The sequence below is a fragment of the Monodon monoceros genome, unplaced genomic scaffold (genome assembly GCF_005190385.1).
Source record: "Monodon monoceros isolate NGI ecotype Baffin Bay Population unplaced genomic scaffold, NGI_Narwhal_1 Super_Scaffold_7, whole genome shotgun sequence".
In the NCBI taxonomy this organism is placed as follows: domain Eukaryota; kingdom Metazoa; phylum Chordata; class Mammalia; order Artiodactyla; family Monodontidae; genus Monodon; species Monodon monoceros.
The window spans coordinates 86374139-86398912 of record NW_021703784.1 but is presented as its reverse complement, the minus strand read 5'-3'; positions in this window follow the sequence as shown (position 1 = coordinate 86398912).

Genomic DNA, 24774 nt, shown 5'->3' with positions numbered 1-24774 from the left:
TTACTAAAATACTTTGTCAGATCACCTCTGATCATTTATTTGTAATATAGAGTCCCTGCATTAATAATTCACTCTTATTTTGAGTGGTACCTGTAGAGCAAACCTTTAGTTTTCTGCCATGTCTTAACAATCAACATAATTATTGCATTAGACATGAGCATAGATTTTTCTTGCCTATTTTCTGATTTTGTTATTTTTTTCATTTTAAGAGTTCAGTGTTTCACACCCTAGCATCTAGTAATAGTGTGCAAGTTTTAAAGCATTTTTATAATCTTTACAAAGAGACGAGGAGATGCTCTAGCTCAGCATTACTCTTTCATACTTATCACCGTGAACTTTTAATTTGATTACTGAAATTCATATTTAGTCTAACTTAGGCCTTACCATGGTATTTTAGAAAAAACACTGTCATTAGTATTGCCTTGAGAGGCAAATGAATGAAAGCATGAAATCATATTTACACACCTAAAATGAAGTTTGTAAGACATGAAAGTTCTATGTTCTGTTGAATGTGCTTTTATTCCTGGTGGCATTAGTTCTACATTATGCAATTTTCTTATCAAACTTTTTACTCATTGGAGGAGGTTGAAGCTTTCTCAGTTTTCCCGGTTACATCATATAGGCCCCAGATTAATCTCTTGAAGGCATCCAAAAATGTGGAGAGCAATTATATCAGATGTAACAAATGTTATTGTATTTAAAAACCACAAAATGAAGAACAGGTTCTTGCACAGGCTTTGGTCAGGCATTTCTGGGTTAAAATTCTTTCCCATATTTCATCCTAATTTACTTGCTGAATGACCTTGAGAAATTTTAAATTAAAAATTTCTGAGCCAGATTTCTCATCCTTAGAATGGGATTAATAATACTTATTTACACTGAAATGCTGTGTAGAGGATTATATACAAAAAAGTAGCTAAAGGCCACTACGGTTTCTAGAACAGTCGTTCTCAAACTTTAATCTGCATTCAAATCACGTGGGGGTTTTGATTAAATGCAGATACTGATTTGTGGGTCTAAGGTGGATCCAAGATTCTGCATTTCTAAGAAGCCCATGGTAATCCATTGAGTACCAAGGTACTAGAAGGTCCCCATTAAGTAATATCCATTCTACCTTTATAATAATTGCTTTCTAGACAGGCCAAAATATTCTCATTCTATACAGAAAATAACAAACCCCTCCATTTTTATGTTAGTAATCCATTACTCTCAGTAGTATATTTTAGATCTCACAAGTCAGGTGACATGAGCCACGAGTTAAACATAGTGGAGAGATACAAAAGTTCAGAAGAATTTTTGCTACCTGAGACTCAAGTTCTAAGCAAAAGAGAAACTTTTTTTTTTTTAAGAGCTTAAATAGGTTTACAAAAGTATGAGACGCAAACACAGATCTGATTCTGTTCTAATGTCATCAATTGCTGGAAGGTTTTACAGACCTTAGGAAATTCTGTGAAGAGGCAAAGACAAATTGACATTGTTTCTGTGGTTCGGAGTGATTTTTAAGATACTCTCTGCACAAAACAGTGCCATAAACAATGGGGAAATTGACAGAACATCAAATCCCCTTTAGAGGAAAAGTGATAAGCTACAGGCAGAGGAATGCTTAGAGACAGACGAAGGGACCTTAGGTAATCAGAGTAAAAATTGCTGCCTGATGGAACCCATGTAACAAGAACCTCATTTTGTAAAATACTCGATGACTTTTTATAGTGTTATAGCATTTGGGCTTTATGTTGTATGATATTCACCCAGTGACAGGCTGACCCTCTTCTTCCCCGAGAAGCTATCAGTTCTATGTAGAAAAGTAATTCTATGGCTGTCTTGCCAAAGATGAACTCATGAATCAGTGATGTGGGTAGAGGTGGCATCCCAGATAGCATTCTGAAAAATCCATAAATTCTTTAAGAAAGACTTTCTCTACTGCTGTCATATGCTATTAAGCCTAAATCAGGCAGCTCTATTTGAAAACTTGAGGTGGTCTGGAAAAGTGCCCTAAGGAGCTAAAAGAAGAGAAAACTATGAAAGTAAAAATGCCAGGGAGACAAGATATTTAATTATTGCACAAAGGTCACGAAGAAAGATGTAGGGCATGTCATTGTTCAGTAACAGTTTAAAACACTATGATTTAATTTAGACCTGGTCTGTATTACACTGTCAATGAGATATGAAATTGTAGGATCAATAAGCAATATATTCTAAGTCAAATTTTAAGAATCAATAAACAAAGGGACTCAAACTGGGGAAAAAATGGTGTCTAAGAGTTCGAGTATTTTGAAGAACAGAACAGCATACCTATATGTTATCTCATCGGGTAACTTGTTCTATATTACTTATATAGACTCATTTGTAAGTCTGTTATATCTGATATACACTAAGGTCAAGAATTTATGGGAGAGGACACAGCAGTGAGAGACCCGCGTACTGCAAAAAAAAAAAAGAAATACTATTTTTTGGAGGCTTTTTTTTTTTTTCATGTTTCCCTTTCCCATGGATAAAAGTTTTCTTTTAGTCTGTGGTTGGTGCACACCTATTTGTCCTTTTTCAACTTCCTTTTCAAATGCCTAAGAAAACACTGTAAAGAGTCTTAGCCACAAAGCTGAAAACTAAGGATATCAGCATAGAATTACCAATCTCTGGGATGTTTTAACCTAATTGCTACACATACAGGCTGTAAATCCAATTAAGATCAATCCTTTGCAAGAGCAACATGAACAAATTAATTATATCTTATTTAGTATTTTTTTCTTTATTAAAGCTGTCAGTCAACAAATATAATCACACGCTAAGTTGATATAAAATTATGATGAGCTGGGGTGATACAGACTCTGTTCTCATAGAGCTCAAAGACAGAAAGAAAATCAGAGAATGACAGTTTTAAAAAAAGTACATTTGGAGGTATTGAAAGAGCAGCAGGGAGCTACAAGAGTGCTATAAGGGTGCAAAAATGTCAAAAGCTAATATAAATGGTATTTTGAACAGATAACTAAGTAAACAAAGTATTGTGTTTAACAGTGAAATTAACTAATAGTATCTGCACTGATATAAAGGAAAAGAAGAGAATGCATAATGTAATCGCAATTTCACAAATCTGGGGGTAGTTTTGGACAATTCACAAAGGTAAGGAAAAATTAAAGATTTAAATACTGTAAAGTAACATTGTTATTTTTAGAATAATTATTATCAAACTGAAAACCTAAAGAAAATGGACTGAAAACTTTTAAATCTATTAAGGGTACTCAGCTATCTTAGTGACAAAATAAATATACAAAAAGCTATTACTTTTTATGTGCTATAAAATATAAAATATCATCAAATACAAATAGCCTTTTTGTTGCAATGGAATAATAAAATTCCCAGGAAAAAGCTTCACATACATACACATACACACTGATTACATAAAGACAACTGCACCATTTTAATGAGTGACATTAAAAAGCCAGACACATACAGAATGAATCTTTATTTGCCAGAGAGAGGCAGGAGTGAGAAAGTGAAAGAAGAAGGAACTAGAACTCTTCAGGATAGTTCCATTATTTGTAGATGATACAATTAGAAAATTAGAAAACCCAGAGGATCCCAGTAAAATGTATGGTAAAGTTATAAAAATGAAAACGGCATATTGACCCAAAGCAGACTGATTACAATAATAGTCAAGGTTGTACTCAAACAAATTTTTAACAAAATAGTGTGTGTATGTGTAAAGTCTAAATGGAGATGGTTTGGTTTATTTAACAAATAGGGTTATAAAATTAACTTACTAAATAATCTGGGTGATAACTACTGTCAGTATAGTTTTTTATATTTTTTCAGTAAACTTTTAATTTTTGAACAGTTGTAAATTTACAGAAAAATTGTGAAGATAGTACAGAGATATACACCCAGTTTTTCTAATAATTAATGTCTTACACCAGTGTGGTACATTTATCACCATTAAGGAACTAATATTATTACATTATTATGAAGGAAAATCTATACTCATATTCTCTTAGCTTTTATCTAATGTCCCTTTTATCTTCCAGGATCCACCCAGGGTACCACATTACATTTAGTCATCCTGTCACCTTAGGCCCCTCTTGGCTGTGATAATATCTCAGACTTTCCTTGTTTCTGATGATCTTGACAGTTTTGAAGATTACTGGTCATATATTTTGTAGTGTGTCTTTCAATTCGGATTTATCTGATATTTCTCTCATGAGTGAACTGGGGTTATGGGATTTTGGCAGGAAGACCACAGCAGTGTAGTGGCATTTTCATCACATCAGATCAATGGTACACACTGTAACATAACTTATAACTCTTGATGTTAACAGTGATCACCTGGCTAAGGTAGTATTGTCAGGATGCTCTACTGTACAGTGACCCTTTTTCTCACCTTTTCATACCATACTCTTTGGAAGGAAATCCATAGGAGCAGCTCACACTTGAGGAGTGAGGATTTATGCTTCATCCCGTTGAGGGCAAAGTATCTATGTAGATTATTTGGATTTCTTTGGCATAGGAGATATTTCTATTCTCCCCTACTTATTTATCCAATCATTTCTTTACAAGTATGGACTCATGGATACTTATTTTACACTTTGTGTTAGAATGCAATACTGTTTATCTTGTTCTTCAATTTTTCCCAGTTTGGGGAACTGGGAGTTCTTTCATTGTCTTCTGGGTCCCTTTAGCATATCCCTATCATTGTAAAGCTTTTATTTTTTAACACTCTTCTACTTTCTAGAACTGTAAGATGCTGCAGATCATCTTCTATATTTCGTGTCTCAGTCCTAGAATCAGCCATTTATCTAAGGAGTCCTGGACTCTCTTATTGGAGAACAGTATTAGAAACCAATATCTGAAAGCTAGGTCATTTTCTACACAGGAAAATGAAAAAACAACACAGGTTCCTACATACCTTTTACAAAGCCTCCCCTAATAGTAACATATTAGAAAACTATAGAATGTTATTATATCCAGAAAACCATACTGTGAGTACTTTTTATTTTAATTAAATAAACTATTAATTCTACTTGGATTATATAATATTCTGTTTACATTCCCTTGATCTAGTATAAGCTGGAATATGAACAGGTATAGAATCATCTTTTGGAACCCAGAGCAGATAAAGCTTGATAAAGCTTGGTCACCCAGATGAGTACCAGTTGCTAGAATGCTCTGAGGAACTAAGGATGCTATATGAGCTCCCATTCTCTATGGAGATTGATAGGAGTTATCCTCTCCACTTCTTTCTTTATATGTGCTTCATTTCTTTCTCTCTCTCTTCTCTTCTCTTTTTCTCTCTCTCTCTCTACATACATACATATGTATGTATTATATATATGTATATATAATAATCTACATATATATATTTTTTTCCACCTGGATTGTTGATTAAATTAATATATTTCATTATATTTCCTTGTTTTTCACCAGTATTCCTTGATTCTGATGATATTGATTATCCTCATGCTCTCTGATCAATTTTCTTAATTGTGAACATCAAGGAAGAGTTGGAGATTTCAAGGACCTTCATTTCCAGCATGTCCTTATGATTCTTTTATAAATTTCCAGACTATTTGCCTAGAAACTTTTGAAATCTTCATATTAACACATTATAAGAAAAAAAAAATAAATTAAAACCCATAAAACTGTATCTCTATGTGCCCTGTTTGTACCTATGCCAGCCCTACATTGTGGCTGTTACTTTACTCAGTTCTAGTTTTCTACTTGAGGAACGCTCTTCTTCCTCAGGTAAATAGCAAGGTTGTGATGACATCTTTCAGGTCCTTCCTCCATACAGATCCGTGGCTTGATCTTGAGATGATGAGACTACATTAATTAAACAGTAATCACCCAGACAATAAAAACTGCCCATGAAACTTGATGAACAACCCTTTACAATATTAAAGGGATAGTAACTTTCATCAGCTTTAAAACTTTTACACAAGTGGGTTGCATGCTATTCCCAAACCAATCAAATCCTTCATCAAAGTGTTTAGTGAATAAAACTTAATATTAAAATTATAAAGATGATAATAGCATAATAAATACTAGTGTTTTCACCTTCCAAATTTATTCAAGATTATGGAATAAAAATATTCCTGTATAAATTTAGATGCATCATTTCTTTTTTTTTTTTAACATCTTTATTGGAGTATAATTGCTTTACAATGGTGTGTTGGTTTCTGCTTTATAACAAAGTGAATCAGTTATACATATACATATGTTCCCATATCTCTTCCCTCTTGCGTCTCCCTCCCTCCCACCCTCCCTATCCAACCCCTCTAGGTGGTCACAAACCACCGAGCTGATCTCCCTGTGCTATGCAGCCGCTTCCCACTAGCTATCTATTTTACATTTGGTAGTGTATATATGTCCATGCCAATCTCTCACTTTGTCACAGCTTACCATTCCCCCTCCCCATATCCTCAAGTCCATTCTCTAGTAGGTCTGCGTCTTTATTCCAGTCTTACCCTTAGGTTCTTCATGACCTTTTTTATTTTTTTACTTAGATTCCAAATATATGTGTTAGCATATGGTATTTGTTTTTCTCTTTCTGACTTACTTCACTCTGTATGACAGACTTTAGGTCCGTCCAACTCACTACAAATAACTGAATTTCGTTTCTTTTTATGGCTGAGTAATATTCCATTGTATATATGTGCCACATCTTCTTTATCCTTTTTTCTGTTGATGGACACGTAGGTTGCTTCCATGTCCTGGCTATTGTAAGTACAGCTGCAATGAACATTTTGGTACATGACTTTTTGAATTATGGTTTTCTCAGGGTATATGCCCAGTAGTGGGATTCCTGGGTCGTATGGTAATTCTATTTTTAGTTTTTTAAGGAACCTCCATACTGTTCTCCATAGTGGCTGTATCAATTTACATTCCCACCAACAGTGCAAGAGGGTTCCCTTTTCTCCACACCCTCTCCAGCATTTATTGTTTGTAGATTTTTTTGATGATGGCCATTCTGACTGATGTGAGATGATATCTCATTGTAGTTTTGATTTGCATTTCTCTAATGATTAATGATGTTGAGCATTCCTTCATGTGTTTGCTGGCAATCTGTATATCTTCTTTGGAGAAATGTGTATTTAGGTCTTCTGCCCATTTTTGGATTGGGTTGTTTGTTTCTTTGACATTGAGCTGCATGAGCTGCTTGTAAATTTTAGAGATTAATCCTTTGTCAGTTGCTTCATTTGTAAATATCTCCTCCCATTCTGAAGGTTGTCTTTTGGTCTTTTTTATGGTTTCCTTTGCTGTGCAAAAGTTCTGAAGTTTCATTAGGTCCCATTTGTTTATTTTTGTTTTTATTTCCATTTCTCTAGGAGGTGGGTCAAAAAGGATCTTCCTGTGATTTATGTGATAGAGTGTTCTGCCTATGTTTTCTTCTAAGAGTTTGATAGTGTCTGGCCTTACATTTAGGTCTTTATTCCATTTTGAGTTTACTTTTGTGTATGGTGTTAGGGAGTGTTCTAATTTCATACTTTTACATGTACCTGTCCAGTTTTCCCAGCACCACTTATTGAAGAGGCTGTCTTTTCTCCACTGTATATTCTTCCCTACTTTATCAAAGATAAGGTGACCATATGTGCGTGGGTTTATCTCTGGGCTTTCTATCCTGTTCCACTGATCTATATTACTGTTTTTGTGCCAGTACCATACTGTCTTGATTACTGTAGCTTTGTAGTATAGTCTGAAGTCAGGGAGCCTGATTCCTCCAGCTCCGTTTTTCTTTCTCAAGATTGCTTTGGCTATTCGGTGTCTTTTGTGTTTCCATACAAATTGTGAAATTTTTTTTCTAGTTCTGTGAAACATGCCAGTGGTAGTTTGATAGGGATTCCATTGAATCTGTAGATTGTTTAGGGTAGTAGAGTCATTTTCACAATGATGATTCTTCCAATCCAAGAACATGGTATATCTCTCCATCTATTTGTATCATCTTTAATTTCTTTCATCAGTGTCTTATAGTTTTCTGCATACAGGTCTTTTGTCTCCTTGGGTAGGTTTATTCCTAGATATTTTCTTCTTTTTGTTGCAATGGTAAATGGGAGTGTTTTCTTAATTTCACTTTCAGATTTTTCATCATTAGTGTATAGGAATACAAGAGATTTCTGTGCATTAATTTTGTATCCTGCTACTTTACCAAATTCATTGATTAGCTCTAGTAGTTTTCTGGTAGCATCTTTAGGATTCTCTATGTATAGTATCATGTCATCTGCAAACAGTGACAGCTTTACTTCTTTCCAATTTGGATTCTGTTTATTTCTCTTTCTTCTCTGATTGCTGTGGCTAAAACTTCCAAAACTATGTTGAATAAGAGTGGTGAGAGTGGGCAACCTTTTCTTGTTCCTGATCTTAGTGGAAATGGTTTCAGTTTTTCACCATTGAGGACGATGTTGGCTGTGGGTTTGTTATATATGGCCTTTATTACGTTGAGGTAAGTTCCCTCTATGCCTACTTTCTGCAGGGTTTTTTATCATAAATGCGTGTTGAATTTTGCCAAAAGCTTTCTCTGCATCTGTTGAGATGATCATATGGTTTTTCTCCTTCAATTTGGTAATATGGTGTATCACGTTGATTGATTTGCATATATTGAAGAATCCTTGCATTCCTGGAATAAACCCCACTCGGTCATGGTGTATGATCCTTTTAATGTACTGTTGGATTTTGTTTGCTAGAATTTTGTTGAGGATTTTTGCATCTATGTTCATCAGTGGTATTGGCCTGTAGTTTTCTTTCTTTGTGACATCTTTCTCTGGTTTTCGTATCAGGGTGAAGGTGGCCTCATAGAATGAGTTTGGGAGTGTTCCTGCCTCTGCTGTATTTTGGAAGAGTTTGAGAAGGATAGGTGTTAACTCTTCTCTAAATGTTTGACAGAATTTGCGTGTGAAGCCATCTGTTCCTGGGCTTTTGTTTGTTGGAAGATTTTTAATCACAGTTTCAATTTCAGTGCTTGTGATTGGTCTGTTCATATTTTCTATTTTTTCCTGGTTCAGTCTCGGTAGGTTTTGCCTTTCTAAGAATTTTTCCATTTCTTCCACTTTATTGGCATAGAGTTGCTTGTAGTAATCTCTCGTGATCCTTTGTATTTCTGCAGTGTCAGTTGTTACTTCTCCTTTTTCATTTCTAATTCTATTGATTTGAGTCTTCTCCCTTTTTTTCTTGATGAGTCTGCCTAATGGTTTACCAATTTTGTTTTTCTTCTGAAAGAACCAGCTTTTAGTTTTATTGATCTTTGCCATCATTTCCTTCATTTCTTTTTCATTTATTTCTGATCTGATTTTTATGACTTCTTTCCTTCTGCCAACTTTGGGGTTTTTTTGTTCTTCATTCTCTAATTGCTTTAGGTGCAAGGTTAGGTTGTTTATTTGAGATGTTTCCTGTTTCTTAAGGTAGGATTGTATTGCTGTAAACTTCCCTCTTAGAACTGCTTTTGCTGCATCCCATAGGTTTTTGGCTGTCATGTTTCACTGTCATTTCTTTCTAGGTATTTTTTGATTTCCTCTTTGATTTCTTCAGTGGTCTCTTGGTTATTATTAGCCTCAATGTGTTTGCATTTTTTTGCAGATCTTTTACTGTAATTGATATCTAATCTCATAGCATTGTGGTCGGAATAGATATTTTATACGATTTCAATTTTCTTAAATTTACCAAGGCTTGATTTGTGACCCAAGATATGATCTATCCTGGAGAATGATCCATGATCATTTGAGAAAAATGTGTATTCTGTTGTTTTTGGATGGAATGTCCTATAAATATCAATTAAGTCCATCTTGCTTAATGTATCATTTAAAGCTTGTATTTCCTTATTTATCTTCATTTTGGATGATCTGTCCATTGGTGAAAGTGGGGTGTTAAAGTCCCCTAGTATGAATGTGTTACTGTCGATTTCCCCTTTTATGGCTGTTAGTATTTGCCTTATGTATTGAGGTGCTCCTATGTTGGTTGCATAAATATTTATAATTGCTATATCTTCTTCTTGGATTGATCCCTTGATCATTATGTAGTGTCCTTCTTTGTCTCTTGTAATAATATTTCTTTTAAAGTCTATTTGGTCTGATATGAGAATTGCTACTCCAGCTTTCTTTTGATTTCCATTAGCATGGAATACCTTTTTCCATCCCCTCACTTTCACTCTGTATATGTCCCTAGGTCTGAAGTGTGTCTCTTGTTGACAGCATATATATGGGTCTTGTTTTTCTATCCATTCAGCCAGTCTGTGTCTTTTGGTGGGAGTATTTAATCCATTTACATTTAAGGTAATTATCAATATGTTCCTTTTCCCATTTCCTTAATTGTTTCGGGTTTGTTATCATAGGTCTTTTCCTTCTCTTGTGTTTCTTGCCTAGAGAAGTTTGTTTAGCATTTGTTGTAAAGCTGGTTTGGTGGTGCTGAACTCTCTCAGCTTTTGCTTGTCTATAAAGGTTTTAATTTCTCCATCAAATCTGAATGAGATCCTTGCTGGGTAGAGTCATCTTGGTTGTAGGTTTTTCCCCTTCATCGCTTTAAATATGTCCTGCCACTCCCTTCTGGCTTGCAGAGTTTCTGCTGAAAGATCAGCTGTTAACCTTATGGGGATTCCCCTGTGTGCTATTTGTTGTTTTTCCCTTGCTGCTTTTAATATGTTTTCTTTGTATTTAATTTTTGATAGTTTGATTAATATGTGTCTTGGCATGTTTCTCCTTGGATTTATCCTTTAATGGAGTCTCTGTGCTTCCTGGACTTGATTAACTATTTTTTTTCCCATATTAGGGAAGTTTTCATCTATAATCTCTTCAAATATTTTCTCAGTCCGTTTCTTTTTCTTTTCTTCTTCTAGAACCCCTATAATTCGAATGTTGGTGTGTTTAATGTTGTCCCAGAGGTCTCTGAGACTGTCCTCAGTTCTTTTCATTCTTTTTTCTTTATTCTGTTCTGCAGTAGTTATTTCCACTATTGTATCTATCAGGTTACTTATCCATTCTTCTGCCTCAGTTATTCTGCTCTTGATCCCTTCTAGAGTATTTTTAATTTCATTTATTGTGTTGTTCATCACTGTTTGCTTGCTCTTTAGTTCTTCTAGGTCCTTGTTAAATGTTTCTTGCATTTTCTCTATTCTATTTCTACAATTTTGCATCATCTTTACTATCATTTTTCTGAAATATTTTTCAGGTAGACTATCTATTTTGTCTTCATTTGTTAGGTCTGGTGGGTTTTTACCTTGCTCCTTCATCTGCTGTATGTTTTTCTGTCCTCTCATTTTGCTTATCTTAATGTGTTAGGGTCTCCTTTTTGCAGGCTTCAGGTTCGTGATTCCCATTGTTTTTGGTGTCTGTCCCCAGTGGCTAAAGTTGGTTCAGTGGGTTGTGTAGGCTTCCTGGTGGAGGGGACTAGTGCCTGTGTTGTGGTGGATGAGGCTGGATCTTGTCTCTCTAGTGGGCAGGTTCACGTCTGGTGGTGTGTTTTGGGGTGTCGGTGGCCTTATTATGATTTTAGGCAGCCTCTCTGCTAATGGATGGGGCTCTGTTCCTGTTTTGCTAATTGTTTGGCATATGGTGTCCAGCACTGTAGCTTTCTGGTCATTGAGTGAAGCTGGGTCTTGGTGTTGAGATGACGATCTCTGGGAGTTTTTCTCCATTTGATATTACATGGAGCTGAGAGGTCTCTTGTGGACCAGTGTCCTGAAGTTGGCTCTCCCACCTCAGAGGCACAGCACTGACTCCTGGCTGGAGCACCAAGAGCCTTTCATCCACCTGGCTCAGAATAAAAGGGAGAAAAAATAGAAAGAGGATAAAATAAAATAAAGATAAAATAAAATAAAGTTATTAAAATAAAAAATAATTATTATGAAAAAAATTTTAAAAAGTAAAAAAAAAAAGAAAGAAAAAAAACGGACAGACAGAATCCTAGGAAAAATGGTGAAAGCAAAGCTATGCAGACAAAATTACATACAGAAGCATACACATACACACTGACAAAAAGAGAAAAAGGGAAAAAAAAATATATATATATATCTTTGCTCCCAAAGTCCACCTCCTCAATTTGGGATGATTCGTTGTCTATTCACGTATTCCACAGATGCAGGGTGCATCAAGTTGATTGTGGAGATTTAATCCGCTGCTCCTGAGGCTGCTGGGAGAGATTTCCCTTTCTCTTCTTTGTTCTCACAGCTCCCAGGGGTTCAGCTTTGGATTTGGCCCCGCCTCTGCATGTAGGTCGCCTGAAGGCATCTGTTCTTCACTCAGACAGGACGGGGTTAAAGAAGTAGCTGATTCCGGGGCTCTGGCTCACTCAGGCCGGGGGGAGGGAGGGGTACGGATGTGGGGCGAGCCTGCGGCGACAAAGGCCGGCATGACGTTGCACCAACCTGAGGGCGCCGTGCATTCTCCTGGGGAAGTTGCCCCTGCATCACGGGACCCTGGCAGTGGCGGGCTGCACAGGCTCCCAGGAGGGGAGGTGTGGATAGTGACCTGTGCTCGCACACAGGCTTCTTGGTGGCAGCAGCAGCAGCCTTAGCGTCTCAGGCCCGTCTCTGGGGTCCGTGCTGATAGCCGCGGCTTGTGCCCGTCTCTGGAGCTCATTTAGGCAGTGCTCTGTATCCCCTGTCCTCGCGCACCCTGAAACAATTGTCTCTTGCCTCTTCGGCAGCTCCACACCTCTTCCCGGACTCCCTCCCAGCTAACAGTGGCGCACTAACCCCCTGCAGGATGTGTTCACGCTGCCAACCCCAGTCCTCTCCCTGCGATCCGACCGAAGCCCAAGCCTCAACTCCCAGCCCCGCCCGCCACAGCGGGTGAGCAGACAAGCCTCTCGGGCTGGTGAGTACTGGTCGGCACTGATCCTCTGTGCGGGAATCTCTCCGCTTTGCCCTCTGCACCCCTGTTGCTGCGCTCTCCTCTGCGGCTCCGAATCTTCCCCCCTCCGCCACCCACAGTCTCCCCCCCGCGAAGGGCCTTCCTAGTGTGTGGAAACCTTTCTTCTTTCACAGCTCCCTCCCAGAGGTGCAGGTCCCGTCCCTATTTTTTTGTCTCTGTTTTTTCTTTTGCCCTACGCAGGTACGTGGGGAGTTTCTTGCCTTTTGGGAGGTCTGAGGTTTTCTGCCAGCGTTCAGTAGGTGTTTTGTAGGAGTTGTTACACATGTAGATGTATTTCTGATGTATTTGTGGGGAGGAAGGTGATCTCCATGTCTTACTCTTCTGCCATCTTCTCCTGGTTCTCTCTTATATTTGTGGTAGACATGGAGATGCACCACCCAGATACCCCTGCATGGAAGGACTTGCTGTCCAGATGAGGTGCCATGTACAGCCAGCCTTTAGCTGTCAGCTCCTTCAGGGTCTGCCTCTACTCAGAGAGTTGCCAGATGCATCTTTTCTTAAGACAGTATGGCACTTGACAGATTTGAAATCAGCTCTTTACCCCTGCTAAAGTAGCTGAGTTAAAAATAGGTAATGATGGAGTTAGAAAAGATAATGGAACTCCCATATTTCCATTTTAATTAGATTTAAACTTAGTCATTCCTTGTCTTCCTTATCCACAACATTTAGAAGTTGAAGAGCAGCCCCGCTAAATAAATGAAGAACAAAATCCAATGAGAAAGCCAAAGCCTTATGTTCCCATTCCTGGCTGTGATATGTCATCATGCATTACAGTCATAATTTATGAATAAATATTAAATTAAATGCTAGAGAATGGAATCATGATGGTTTACGATTTACAATATTTATCAGATAGACTCAAAAGCTTCTAAAACAAGGTATTTTATGTAAAACTCTCTTTTTTTTTTGCTGAGAAGAACAAACTGAGATCAACTGTAGAAGGAAAACACTAATAATTGCATACCCTTTTTATTTGTGATACGATCTGTTCTGCAGGCATACTTAAACAGTGATAAGGAATGATAAATAATGACAAAATAGGCAATCCACTAAAGAGAGAGATTTAACTGTGATCTGAATCTCATGAAAAATAAAACGGTGTATTTGAGGATGAATTTGTGACTGAAAAAAAAAAAACCCGCAGTTACTTGGTTTCTCTTTTTAAAGGTCACTGCGATAGATTTCTACCAGTTAGTTTTATACTTTTATCACCTCCAGTCTATCCCTAAAGGTAGGCAAAGCAAACAGCATCTATTTCTTAATATCATCCATCTGGTCGTCTGAGTTACTAAAACAGCTGCAAAGGGTGGGAAATTTTTATGAATCAGTTAAAACCACACCACTGACTAGAGCCCTGACTTTCATACCACAAGAGACCAATTTTCTGTCCTTTGATTTTGCTCTTGCATTTGTGTATGTGAAATTCTATGTTCGTCTTCTATGGAATTCTCAGCAGAATGGAAATCGGAAGGCTTAAGTTTTAGCCTCTTAACACTCTGGCATTTTTACTGGGGCAGTCTTTTCTCCTCTTGCTTAAGTGTTTCTCCTTGTCAAATGACTTTGTCTCTAATTGTCTGATTCTATCTATGTAAAATGTAAACAATTCATCTAGCCATTAATTATAATTTCTCCAAAAGAACAAACACTTCCAAGCACATGGAAGAGCAGGTGGAAGATAATGGGTTATTTTTCCCTTCTAGAAAGTGTACATTTCAAAAATTGTTTGGAAGAAGGTTTGGAAATTGTCTATCTCCAGCCACGACTATGACATACTAAATTTCAATCAGAAGAATAAGGGTAACAAAGTAAAAGCACAGTAATGGGAAACTTCAAATTCTCCTCCTAAGTGCTACCTTCTGCTTCTCTATTTCTACATTTTATCTCTTCCTATAAAAACAGAAGTTGCTCTCAACATGTAAATTCAGGTTTATCCATTGAAACCAAAAGCATTCCATTTCTCCTCAAAACACTGAATCTGCAATTTAGATAGTTTGCCACCAATTGCTAGGACAATCTGAAGTCTCATGGTTGAAACGAGAAAGCACCAATTTGGCCAAATAGCTAAAGAGAATGTTATATAAACCTTAAAATATTTATAATTATAAATTACCTGTGAATCAAAACACAGGGAATGTTTTACACTCATTACAGGGTAGTTCTCTGACTTTGAGAGGGATTCAGCAGTTCCCCCATTTCCCCAATACCACATGGACTTAATTTTCTCAATTCATGGAGCATGTTCCTCTCTCCTGGGGATGAAGTCACACCATCCTTGTTCACAGGGGTCTGATGTGTGAAGTTCTGTCTGGACAAGCCTGGCAGCCACAATCTCTCCATGTAAGTAAATCTTCATGGAAAGCAGATACTAAAGAAACTATTTCTTAGTCAGAAATATGAACATATTAATGAGAACTAGCTGGTCATAGTGAGAGCCCTATCACAAAAAGGATAAACATAAAGCCAGTCTTTTAAGTGACACAGAGAAGGGATGATAACCTCTGACTACCCAGAGGTTATAAAAAATAAAACCAAAATTAATCTAGAACTTTTGAAGTGATCCGAGTCTGGCATATGTCCTACCGTGGCTTCTGTCTTCATAACTGTGATCATTTAAAAATAGTATGAAAGCAAAAGACACAATGAGTTAATTCATGCAAAGCTGGAACAATGTCTGGACTACAGTAAACCCTTCATAAGTGTTATCTATAATTCTATAACTCTCCTTATGCCAGAGCAACATGTATAGACAATAAACACGACAACAATCTTCAGGTTTCAATTCATGAAAAAGTGAATTCTTGCCCTCTATAATTTGCATGTATTCAAAATTTTATAGAACATGAAAAGAATAACTACAGGTACCCTCTGTAGAATGCCCCATGATAACTTCGACAATATCTATGATTTAGGAAGAAAAGCGAGATTAAGCAAAGCTCAGTCAAAATAACATGCAGTGAAACTGATGATTTGAAAACACTGATTCCAGCAGTGGAAGTCAGACACTGATAGCTACAGTATTCATTCTGACAGCACAATGTGTTTGCTAAGGAGACGAGCACATAATAAACCCATTTCCTTAATGCATACAAATTCCATTCTGAGCTAAATGTGTTCTTATATATCCTGCTTTATTCACAAATATAAAGAGGAGTTGTTTAGACACTGAATATCTCTTTTTTTTTTATAAAACGATTTCATTCCACATTGTCAATAGAAAAGTTATACACAAATGCCTTCAAAGAATTTTTTTAAAAAAATTATTTCTTTTAGGAAAAAAAAAATTCTTTAAAGTGAAATGAACATATATTGAAACAGCATGCAACTGATGCAAGACAGAGTGAAGGACCCCTGCTTTGCTCAGGGAAGAGAACAGAGATCCCAGAGATAGTCTTAGAAGCCACAGCAGATGGCCCTGTTAAACCAGAGAAGGCCAACTGAGGTTTTATCTGGAGCACTCGGTTACTCCTGGAAGACAGAGAGAAAAAAGAAAAGTAGGAGGCCCTGCATTTAGTAGCTGTTCAGATTGCAAAGCCACGAGAAGTATGTCCCTGGGAATGAGATGCTTTTCATTTGGCCTGTGCCTTCTATTTTATGCATTGTGATCAACAGCCAGGGATTCTTAGCTATGCTGGGTGTTATTTTTAGATTTCAAAGGAGCACAAATGAAGCCTGGTTCCCTGTTGCTGTGTTTTTATTTAGTTCACATTTACTTCCTAGGACACATGTCTTTTTAGCAACCCTAATACTAGGGCTCCTCCAGATCAACTCTACAGGAAAAGAGACAGAGGAAGTCACCAAAGAGTTCTAAGATTCTTCTTAGAGTTGGGTTGAATTGAACTTGGGAAAAAAAAAAAACACTGTTTCCAAATATCAACTGCTTCTTTAAGCTACCTACGTGGCTCTACTTGCTTTCTAAAAGTAATTGTATATGAGGAAAAGGAAAGAATCCAACAGTATGTTTGGAAATTATTTTGAGTATGCCCTACATATGCAGTTATGGAGAGATGCAAATAGTCTGATATGATTTTGTGGGAGAGAAGGTACTATTTTGCAGATGTTGCTAAATAGTTGAAGTTAAGGCCCTGCTCAGGTACAATTGCAGAGAAATCAAGACGCTTTTTAAACTTCCCTCATCTAATTCTTTGGCAGTAACTAAAATTCTCATACACTTAGTCCCACGACTTAAGGTATTAATGGCCACTACTAAAATTCAAATGCCATTTGAGAAGGATATTTCAAATTGATTAGCTGATCACTCAGAGAGAAGGGGGGGATGATATTTATTCACCTTTATTTGTCAGACAGCATGTTAGGTACTTTCAAGTTATCTTTGATTCTAAGGATTTATATACAAAGTAGATAGTATTATTTCCATTTTAATTATGAAGAAACTGAGGCTCAGTGAGCTTAAGTAATGTGCTTAAATTGCACTGCTAGTAGATTAATCTAAACATTAGTCATTGTAAGTCCAAACACATCTCTTCACTACATTGCCTCCCAGCAGGGTACTTGGGAAAAACAACTGGGGCCACTATGTTTTAATGGTAGTGGGGCTGCAGGTGTCAAGGAAGGCTGAAAGGCTATGTTATGGGGAAAACTTTCAGCAGTCTTTAATTAGTGAGGAAGCCTTTAGTAGCCATCATGGAGGGAGTAGAAGAAGAATGTTCAGTGGAGACATGTTTGTGCATGTGTGTGCTTGGGGTATGGGGTGGGCTATGGTTTCACAAACTCATTTATTCCCCAAATGTTGATACTCCTGAATGAGTCTGGGGAATAGCAATGTAATTAAGACTTCACACTTCCAAATGAGAACAATTAACCCATCAGCCCAAGCTCCTAAAGTCTGGCTGGAGGATATAGCCTCAGAAAATTTGTTCTAAATATATGTAAAAAGATCTTGGTTCTCGATTCCTGGTTATAGGAAAGAATCCAATCCCTCTAGGGCAAATGTCTTTACCTTTCGGCTTGTGTTTCCTCCTCTAACAAAGCAAGTTGATTATGTTTAAAACAGTCCTTGAAATTATTTTCTTTTTTCCAAGAGTAAAAGCTTTAAGATACGTGATCCTTGCCATATAAAAAACACTTATATAGTTGGAATTATTTTGATTGGAGAAGGGGTTTAGGTAGAGTGATAGAGCCACTTCCATAAATACCAAGGATTCTATGGACCACATTTTACAAGTCACTGGATATCTAATGTCACTTTCAGTTCTAGAAAACAAACACAGAATTCCTTACCGAAGTCTAGTAATGCTTCAGTGTTCTCCAAAACAGAAATGAACTTAGTCCAGCCCAACATGTTCTTTTGTAATTACAATAGTTTATAAGTGATCACATATTCTCTGACTTAAGATTAAAAATTGGTCTGAACACATGAGGGAAAAAAGCAAATGAGACACTCTCCAGAGAGTAATCAGCTCTGGCATACTGGTGCTTGACAGTAATGGGGGACTGAGCTTTGTGATTTTTTTCCAGATGTTTCTATGAAGCCTCATTTTTAAATACTGATAACTCACCAATTATTTTTCAAATTGTATCTGGAGCAAACAAAACCTGTCTGGAACCAAGATGTAATCCTAGAGTTTCCAGTTTGTGACTGTTACAGGTCAAGCTTGTTTCAAACAATGAAATATGGTACAAAATAGGAGAAATTAGCATTACTATTTTCAGAGGTGGTGATACATAATTCCCACTTCAGCACTGGGTGGCAGGTAGAACTGACCTTTATCTCATTGCAAATAAGTATGAATTCCATAAAGTATTCAGATGGGGGCTTCCCTGGTGGCACAGTGGTTGAGAGTCCGCCTGCCAATGCAGGGGACACGGGTTCGTGCCCCGGTCCGGGAAGAGCCCACATGCCGCGGAGCGGCTGGGCCCGTGAGCCATGGCCGCTGAGCCTGCACGTCTGGAGCCTGTGCTCCGCAACGGGAGAGGCCACAACAGTGAGAGGCCCGCGTACCGCAAAAAAAAAAAAAAAAGTATTCAGATGGGGATTGGGGTGGATGTTTTCTTTTGTGATTTAAGTTTTAATGGGGTCCCTAGAGACCCGCACTCCTTTCACCTGGTGATGGATGCTCCAGGCTAAGTCACCTGCGCACCACAGCAGCTACGGCTGGAGGAAGCGTCATGGGAAAACATGTTCTCTCTCCTCCTCTGTTTCCTCCCCTCTTTGCTAGTTCTGCAGATCCGCTCTGCTGTGCCAAGTAAATGCCATCTGCCGCCTACACAAAAGGCAACAGTTTCCAACAGAAGTAAGCAGTTTTACAACTCTGTAGGAATTTGTGGAAGTGAAACTGCATTTAGAGGGGAAGAATCCACAACTTACATCTTGACATACCTTTTAAATTGATGCTTTGTTGCATCCTTGCCTTCTTAAAACCATTTCTTACTAAGCAAATGGGAACTTTAGGATCATCATCTCTCCATGAGAGTGAAAATGAGGTCTTAACATGAAACTGGTGATAAGCACTTATATTTACTCTAAATGACCAGGGCAAGACAAGTGGGCTCCTAAAACAACAAACTTCTTCAAATTTCAGGTTCTTAATTACTTTCTTAGATGTTAAAAAAAAAAAAAAGAGTATTTATGTAACAAGAATTAACTTCTTACAGAAACTTGCAAGGAATAATTCCAAACTTCTGCAAGTGATTCATAAGTGAGCTAAAGCTTTCATGGAGTTTGAAAAGCAGATGGTGGCAAAGGTAAAATCTATCAGTTTGTGATCTTTGCAAACTATTTAATCTCAGTGAGCCTCATCTATAAAATGAGTGGTTTTGCCAATGAGATGATACAATTCATATCACAGGGTGGTTCTTTCATAGGGTAGTTTTGCAGATTAGATGATATAACACACGTACAGGTCTAGGTACATAATAAACATTCAATTCTCTCTATTTTACCACTTCACCCAAGTGCCATTGATTTGGTTTCTCATCCCAAATTGAACAATGTATTTTCCATACTTTGCTCATCTGCAAAATGATGACTTTGATGATATATACTTTTCTTATGTAATGGGGTACCTTTAAGAAACTAATAAGATCTCAGATGTGAAAGCATTATGAAAGTTGTAAAACAATCTACAAATGTAGGGTGTAATTATTACTTGTCATAGTCAAATAAATGTTTGAGAGTTGGCTAAGTAGAAGATAGTGATGGAGATGTTAAGCAGAGGCCACATCATGAGGGTCTGATAAAAAATTATAATAAAAAATTATAAGGTCGGTGGATAGTATCAATTTCCTGATTGTGATGGCATGCTATAATTATACAGTAAGTTGCTATTGGGGATAACTGAATGTGTTATTTCTTATAACTGTATGTGAATCTATAATTATGTGAAATTTAAAAAAATGAACATAAAAACTATATGCTTTATACTAAGGTAAATGGATAGCCATGGCTGGGTTTTATACAGGTGACTGAAAAGATCAGATTGTTGTTTTAGAAAGATTCTCTTGGGGGCAAAATAAAGGGGAGGAAAAGAAAAAAAAAGAATGGGGAGGAATATAGGAAGAAAACTAGAATTTTCAAGGATTTTCAAGTGTTTTAAGTACGTTGTTAACATGAAAAGGGGAAATGATAGTGAGAGTGGAGGGAAAAATTGTTGTTTGTTGTTTGAGACACATGTAGGGTGAGGAATACATAAGAATTTATAGTTTATTAGACTTGATTATAAGGTGGAGGGAGCGGTCAAGAAAAACATTCACATTTCTAATTTGAACAGTTAGATGATGGTGGTTCCATGTACTCAAATGGATAACACTAAAGAACAAGAAGGTAGAGAGGAGAAGTAAGGGGTACTGGATTAGGGAGTATTGGGTTTAAATATTTGGGAGATAGAAAGAGATGTTCAGTAAGCAGCTTGATATATATTTACGAATTCCAGGAGAGAGGTCTGGGGTAGTTTCATATCACATACATAGTGAACAAAGCCTTGGGAGTAGAGGACTCCCCAAGAAGTGCATGCAGAGTAATAAAGGAAAGAAATCTAGGAAAGAACGATGAATTTGTGCTCCCTTATTTGGGACAAGTGATGAATGAATTTGTCCTAATAGACATTATAATGTCTTGGTCACTACATATATTTAATGATTCCAGAGAGGCCACAGATACCAAAAGAGTGTACTATATACACTTGTACAAAGTCTCCACCAATAAAATAAATTGTTATACGGTGTGGTTGGAACAATTAAATAGGATACACTTAATGTAGCTTAGAGACTTGTCTCTCCCGGGCATTTGCTTTAGTGTTATGATCCTTATTCCTGACTTCCTGAATTCTCACTTCTTTCTTTCATTTCAAAAATTTTAAGTTCTATCACACAAGTCAACAAATCAGGCAAATTTGATTGTGAAGTGTTGACTTCATAATGTGCTACATTTAATGCTGATTACTATTTTTTTTTTCCTCTCACATCCTTTCTGCCATTAATTTTCCTTTTTCATCTAATTCATATTTTTCTTTACCATTACTTTGAAACTCATTAACAACTTGTCTTCTGAAAACATCTTGGGTTTTATTTTTTATTTATAGTTCTGATTTGCTGCAAATAATTTTATTATTATTCATCCAAATGCAGTTTTTAAGAATTTGTTTTTTTAGAGCAGTTTCAGGTTCAGAGAAAAACTGAGAGGAAAGTACAGGGATTTCCCTGCCCCCCAAGCTTACAAAGCATCCCCGTTGTCAGCATCCCCCCATCAGAGTGGTACATTTTTTTTTTTTGCGGTACGCGGGCCTCTCACTGTTGTGGCCTCTCCCATTGCGGAGCACAGGCTCCGGACGCGCAAGCTCAGCGGCCATGGCTCACGGGCCCAGCCGCTCCGCGGCATGTGGGATCTTCCCGGACTGGGGCATGAACCCGCGTCCCCTGCATTGGCAGGCGGACTCTCAAAGAGTGGTACATTTGTTACAATTTTTGTTGCAATTGATGAACCTAAAGTCATAGTTGCAGTTCATTCTCCCTGTTGTACATTCTCTGAATTTGGACAAATGTATAATGGCATGTATCCATCATTATAGTATCATACAGAGTATTTTCACTGCTCTAATGTCTTCTGCACTCTGCCTATTCATTCTTCCCCATCCACCCTCCAAAATTCCTGACAACCACTGACCTTTTTACTGTCTCCACAGTTTTGCCTTTTAAAGAATGTCTTATAGTTGGAATCATATAACATATAACCCTTTTCATATTGGCTTCTTTCACTTAGTATTATGCATTTAAGATTCCTCTGTGTTTTATCATGGCTCGGTAGCTCTTTTTTTTTTTTTTTGCATTGAGTAATATTCCATGATCTGGATGTACTAGAGTTTATTTATCCATCCACCTTCTGATGGACATATTGGTTGCTTTCAAGTTTTGGCAGTGATGAATAAAGCTGTTATAAACAACTGTGTGCAGGTATTTTGCTTTGAGTTTTTAATTCCTTTGAGTAAATACCAAGGAGAATGATTGCTGGATTGTACAGTAAGAATATGTTTAATTTTGTAAGAAAGAGCCAAACTCTCTTCCAAAGTTGCTCTATCATTTTGCATTTCCACCAGCAATGAATGAGAGCTCCTGTTGCTCTACATTCTCAAGAGCATTTGATGTTGTTAGTGTTCTGGATTTTGGCCATTCTAACAGGTGTGTAGTAATATCTCATTGCTGTTTTAATTTGCATTTCCTAATGACATATGATGTGAAGCATCTTTTTCTATGCTCATTTGCCACCTGTACATTTTCTCTGATGAGGTGTCAAAGTCTTTGGCCCATCTTTTAATTAGACTTTTTTTTGAAGTATGATTGACATACAACGTTATAGTAGATTCCCACAACAAGTCTAGTTAACATCCATCACAATATATAGTTACAGAAATTTTTTCTTGCTATGAGAACTTTTAAGAGTTACTCTCTCAGCAGCTTTCAAATATGCAGTACACGTGGTCCTCTACTTACTATGGTTCAACTTTACAATGGTGTAAAAGTGATGTGCATTCAGTAGAAACTGCACTTTGAACTCTAGTCTTTTCCCGGGGTAGAGTACAGAGCTGCGGTACAATACTCTCTTGTGATGCTGCGCAGTGACAGCAAGCCATAGCACAAAGTCAGCTCCGTGATTACGAGGGTAAACAACTGGTACACTTAAAACCATTCAGTACCCATACAACCATTCTGTACCATACAACCATTCTGTTCCCATTCGACCATTTTGTTCTTCATTTTCAGTACAGTATTCAATAAATTACATGAGATAGTCAACATTTCATTATAAAATAGTCTTTGTGTTAGAAGTAGGCTGGGTTAGGATTTGATGTTATGTAGGTTAGGCGTATTAAACACATTTTCATCGTACGATATTTTCAACTTACATTGGGTTTATCAGGATGTATCTCCATTATAAGTTGTGGAAGATCTGTACAGTATTATTAACTATAGTCACCATGCTATATATGACATCCTCATGACTTATAACTGGAAGTTTGTGCCTTTTGACTCCTTTCACCCATTTTGCCTGCCCCAACCCCTGCCTCTGGCAACCATCAATCTGTTTTCTTTATCTATGAGCTTCTTTTTCTTCTTATTTTTAGGTTCCGCATACAAGTGAGATCATATGGTATTTGTCTTTCTCCATCTGACTTACTTCACTTAGCATAATACCTTCAAGGTCCATCTATGTTGTTGCAAGTGGCAGGATGTCATTCTTTTTTATGGCTGAATAACATTCCATTGTGTGTGTGTGCACACGCGTGCACACACACATACACACCACAACTTCTTTACCCATTCATCCACCAATGGACACTTAGGTTGTTTCCATATCTTGGTGACTGTATGTAAATAATGCTGTAATTAAGGTGGGTGTGCATAAATCTTTTTGAGTTAGTGTTTTTGTTTTCTTTGGATAAATACCCAGAAGTAGAATTGCTAGATCATATGGCAGTTCTATTTTTAACATTTTGAGGAAGCTCCATACTGTTTTCCATAGTGGCTGCACCAGTTTACATTCCTACCACAGCGCACAAGGTTTACTTTTTCTCTACATCCTTGCCAATACTTGTTATTTCTTGTATTTCAGATAGCAGCCGTTTTAACAGGTGTGAGGTGAGAGCTCATTGTGATTTTGATTTGCATTTCTCTGATAATTAGTCATGTTGAGAGTCTTTTCCTGTACCTATTAGCCATCTTTATGTCTTCTGTAGAAAAATGTCTATTCAGATCCTCTGCCCAGTTTTTAATTGGATTGCTTGGGTGTTTTGGGTTTGTTTTTTTTTTTCAATTTTTTTTGATATTTGAAATTTTTATTTTTTTCATCTATAATGTAATTTTATTTATTTTTTAATTTAACTTTTATACTGGAGTATAGTTGATTTACAATGTTGTGTTAGTTTCAGATGTACAGCAAAGTGATTCAGTTGTACATATATCAATTATTTTTCAGATTCTTTTCCCATATACATATTATTACAGAGTATTGAGTACAGTCCTCTGTGCTATACAGTAGGTCCTTGTTGATTATCTAGTTTATGTATAGTAGTGTGTATACATTAATCCCAAACTCCTAATTTATCCTTCCCCCCCCCCCCACCTTTCTCCTTTGGTAACCATTACAAATGATTCAATTTTGATGAAGAGAATATAGCTCTGAACTGGGAGTAAAACGGCCTGAGCTCTGGTACAGACTCGCTTTGAGTTAAATTTTCCCATTGGACAGGGTTCTTAACTTTCCAGATTTCAATTTCCTTGTCTATGAAATGAGGAGACTGGACTGTAGTATCTCCTTTAACTTCCAGCTCTAAAAATTCTATGCTTCTACATGAGTTTTTTTTTTTTGATCTAAGTTTTTCTGTTATTAGACCCAAAATCCTGAATATGTTCATATTCATTCTTTGCTGTATCCTTACACACACACACACTGACCACCCAATCAAGAATAGTTTACTCA